General features: G+C 44.9%; 1 pseudogene; it reads right to left on the bottom strand.

Annotated features, from left to right (window-relative positions):
- Positions 1 to 1263: 1263 nt before the first annotated feature.
- Positions 1264 to 2661, bottom strand: LOC105554136 (annotated as a pseudogene).
- Between the last annotated feature and the right edge of the window lie 2147 nt (positions 2662 to 4808).

Below are 4808 nucleotides of genomic sequence, written 5' to 3'. Positions count from 1 at the left end.
GCTCACTGCAAGCTCTGCCCCCTGGGTTCATGCCATTCTCCTGCCTCAGCCTCCTGAGTAGCTGGGACTACAGGAGCCTGCCACCATGTCTGGCTAATTTTTTTGTATTCTTAGTAGAGATGGGGTTTCACCATGTTTGCCAGGATGGTCTCGATCTCCTGACCTCGTGATCTGCCTGCCTCGGCCTCCAAAAGTGCTGGGATTACAGGCATGAGCCACCGCACCTGTCCATCTGTACCTAGTAAATATTAACTCCTCATTCTCTCCTCTCTCCAGCCCCTGCCAACCACCATTCTACTTTGACTACTGAATTTGATTACTCTAGATACCTCATAGAAGTGGAATCGTAAAATATTTGTCCTTTTGTGACTGACTGGCTTATTCTACTTTATATAATGTCCTCAAAATTCATCCGTCTTTTAGAAGTGTCAGAATTCCCTTCCTTTATTTAAAGCTGCATAATATTCCATTGTATGTACATTCCACATTTTTTTATCCATTCATCTGTCAGTGCACACTTGGTTGCTTCTACTCCTTGATTATTGTGAATGGTGCTGTCATGAACATGAGTATACCAGTATCTGTTTGAACCCCTGCTTTCAATTATTTTGGGTATATACCCAGAAGTGGAATTGCAGGATCATATGGTACTTCTATTTTTAGTTTTTTGAGGAACTGGCACAATGTTTTCCCTAAAGTCTATAACAATTTACCTTCCCAACAACAGTGTACAAGGGTTCCAATTTTCCCACATCCTCACCAATACTTATTTTTTTTTTTTTTAATAGTATCCATTCTAGTAAGTGTGAGGTGGTATTTCTTTTTTTGTTTTTTGAGACAGTCCTACTTTGTCACCCAGGCTGGAGTGCAGTGGCGTGATCTTGGCTCACTGCAACCTCCGCCTCCCAGGTTCAAGAGATTCTGCTGCCTCAGCCTTATGAGTAGCTGGGACTACAGGCATGCACCCCTACATCTGGCTAATTTTGTATTTTTAGTACAGATGGGGTTTCACCATGTTGGCCAGGCTGGTCTCCATCTCCTGACCTCAAGTGATCCACCTGCCTCTGCCTCTCAAAGTGCTGGGATTACAGGCATGAGCCACCATGCCTGACCTGAGGTAGTATTTCATTGTGATTTTGATTTTGATTTCCGCAATAATTACTGATGTTGACCCTCTTATGCTTTGTAATTAATAAAAATATTTTTAAAGGAAAAAGTCATATATTGGTACTTTAACATCATTTTCTCTGTGCTCTTTTTTTCTCACTGCCTCTTTGATCAGGTCTTTATTCAAAAGAAGCTGTCCAAAATGATTTGATCTTTATGGAATAGTCAAATTTAAGAGTTTATGCAGCAGACTTCTCTTCCTCTGTAGTAGGCTTCTTTTCTGCTGGCTTCTTTTCAGGGGCTGGTTTCTTGGTAGCTGCTGCCTTTTTTCCCACCAGAGGTTTCTTCTGCTTTTTAACATCAACAGCAGGCTTCTTTCCTTTCTTACCTACCACAGGCTTCTTGCCTGCAACCTACTTCTCATCCGATTTGGCTTCTAGTGCGGCAGCTGCCGCTGCTGCCTTATCCACTCAGAGCTTGTGATTCTTGGCCTGGCGAAGAGTGGTGTTCCGACGCGTGGTCTTTGTGTATGGGTTTAGCTTCAACGTGATTCTCAGGTTTTTCAGTGGGTTCTTCTTTAGGACTCTGCGATGAATCTCCTTGCATGGTGCTCGAAGGGCTCTCTGGATCTCTGGGTTTTTTAAGATTTTGCTAAGATCTGTATTGATCATCTTGTGGATGGGAAGATTGTAGTTACTCTTGGGGGAAGCAGCTTTACGGCAAATGCCATACAATTCATCTAACTTCCAGAAAGCACTTTCGGTCCAAATGCAGAAATGTCCCACAGGCCCACCAGGAGCAAGTTTCAAAATGTTCCGTTTGCTTACATTAAGCAGAGTAATTCCAGGGATGTTTCTGAAGGCCTTGATGATACCGTTATCCTCATGATGGATGATGCAGGGGCCTCTGCGCTGGATACGGTGACGGTTTCTCATTTTGCCCTTGCCAACTCTCATTTGCTGAGAGGCATAGACCTTTTTGATATCATTCCAGGCTTTAAGTTTCTTAAGAAGCAAAACAGCCTTCTTGATCTTCTTGTATCCTCCAACTTTGTCTTCGACTACCAAAGGAAGTTCAGGAACTTCCTCAATACGATGATCTTTAGATATGACCAGTGCTAGTAAGGCTGAGGCAGCCAGGGTAGAACAGATGGCATATCGTTTTTGGGTTGTGTTCACTCTATGATGCTAACGGCATCAGGTTTTGGTTGGTGCAAACATTCGGCCTCCATAACACATGTTTCCAGAAGCACTCTGGCCAGAATGGTGAGTCCCACCACCTCGAACTCTGGGAATTTGAGCCACAGCTCTGTCAGTACCCCAAGACTCAGCACTGGTCTGATGACCTGCTAATTCACCGACAGCATACAGCTGTCTGTTGTGTTTGTGCAAGTTGGTGTGAACAAAGTTCACAATATCTGGTCGAATAGGAGCCTTGAATACAGCAGGCAAAGTGACATTTTTGTCAGATGACTCCCCCTTTTCAGAGTACAGCGATATCAGTGGGCGAGCACACACCATGGCGGAGAGGAGAGAGCCATGCTCCTCTCAGCACCGCTGCTGCCACAGGAAAAGTTCTCTGTGCTTTTAAAAATGTGCCCCACATTTTAATTTTGCACTGGGTCCTGGAAATTATGTAGCCAGCCTTGCATATGGGAAATGTCAATGAAAAAAAAAATGGACTGGGTAGTAACTTAATAAGCTGAGTGTATGATACTTGTTTATAGGGAGATAGTGATCATCACCGGTTTCCCATCTCTATTGACTCAGTGAAAGTCTGAGAGATTTATTTAGAAAGGAAAACTGCCTTAGTGAATGCAGCTTGCTGTAAAGAATCTCATCACTAGTTCCACTTTGGATTACAGCCTCGCTTCTGTCACACATCACCTGTGTAAGTGCTGGGCAAATCATTAAACATCTCTCTTGAGCCTTGATTTCAGAGGAGTTATGGGTCTGGTGGCCAGGCAGGTAGGAGGGGGCAGATCCTGAGATGGGCCAGCATCCTCCTGGAAGTTACTTGCCTTGTTTAGAGGCTACTGAATAGCTTTCAAACAAGCAAGAGTGAAGGGGGAAATGGGGTTTATCTTTCAACAAGGGGGACTGGGCCACTTCTGCAGGCCCAGGGAGTTCTGTGGAATCTGAGCATTCAAGATCCTCAAGTGGGCTGAGCGCAGTGACTCACGTCTGTAATCTCAGCACTTTGGGAAGCCGAGGCAGGAGGACTGTTTGAGCCCAGGAGTTTGAGATCAGCCTAAGTAACATAGCAAGACCTCATCCCAATAAAAAACAAAACAATTAGCCAGGCATGGTGGCAGGTGCCTGTAGACCTAACTACTCAGGAGGGTGAGGCAGGAGGATTGCTTAAGCCCAGGATGTTGAGGCTGCAGTGAGCTGTGATCGTGCCACTGCATTCCAGCCCAGGCAACAGAGTGAAATCCTGTCTCAAAAAAAAAAAAAAAAAAAAAAAAAAAGACCCTCAGGGGCATCTACCCAGATATCCCATCCCAAGTCTCTAGGCCCTGTTCTTTCCCTAACAAGATCCTGACTTTGGCATAGGAAACTTGCTGAGGCTGAAAATTCATTGTTCTTTGAAATTCTGCCACCTTAAAATGAATTCTGGGCCTGGTCTTCAACTCTCTCTGCTCTTCAGCTTCAGGAAATAAAGGTCTCTTTAAATACTTTCAATTAGAGAATTAGAGAATCTCTGATTCTCATATTTTGCTTTAAATTCACAATTGATTGCCCTGCATCTGTCACATCTGTCATTTTCTTTTTTCCAAGCTAAGAATGGAGTTTAGCAGGAGCTGCTCCATTTCAAAATCCTTAAAATGACCGTATCTCCTGTTCCTCTCAAATGCTAGAGATGGCATGACTTTCACATTCCCCTCTACTTGTATCCCTCTCACTTCACCAGAGGTGAACATTTTAGCAATGAATGCCACTGCTACTGCATGTCAGAGACTACTGATAACAGTACTTACTCCACCTACCACCAGTGATGTGATCCTTATTGCTCTCTCTTCAGTGGGTGATCTAATTCCAGAATCCCATCCTTAGAACCTGTTTTCTGGGACCAATACGGGTACTAACCCTCTTCAGTTGGGCCCTTTAGAAACAGTTGGCTACAAGGATTCAGACGCATGTGATTTATCGAAGGAGTGCTCAGCTCTCTAAGAGACGAAGAGATGAAAGACAACGAAGGGAAAAGGCTGAGCACAAATGGTCTCAGATAAAGTCTCGCCTTGGCCAGATTCAAGGGCGTGTGTGGCATCTCAAGCATATATCACAACATCGAGTTGTCCCACCTTCAGATAACGGGTTCAGGCTTTTGGACCCCAATATCAGTCTACCATTGGCTCCACGGTACCCCCAGGGATGGGACTTAATTCAGAGGTGAAGTGGCTCCCATTGGCAGACAGCAGTTCTCCAGAGAAGGGGGAAACTGTGAGCCATTGGCAGCAACGTTAACATCCACAATAGCTGGGGAATGGAATGCCAGATGCACTTTCTACCCTCCTTTCAGGATGGTGACCAGTGTGGCTTACACCGCTAGGATTCCTTGCCGTTTCTTTTTTAATCAGGTTCAAAAATAGGGGAGTCTGGCCGGGCATGGTAGCTCATGCCTGTAACCCCAGCACTTTGGGAGGCCGAGGTGGGATCACTTGAGGTCCAGAGTACGAGACCGGCCTGGCCAGTCGATAT

The sequence above is a fragment of the Mandrillus leucophaeus genome, unplaced genomic scaffold (assembly GCF_000951045.1).
Source record: "Mandrillus leucophaeus isolate KB7577 unplaced genomic scaffold, Mleu.le_1.0 Scaffold629, whole genome shotgun sequence".
Classification (NCBI taxonomy): Eukaryota; Metazoa; Chordata; class Mammalia; order Primates; family Cercopithecidae; genus Mandrillus; species Mandrillus leucophaeus.
Note: the sequence above shows the minus strand (reverse complement) of the source record. Positions and strands in the feature narration are given on the sequence as shown.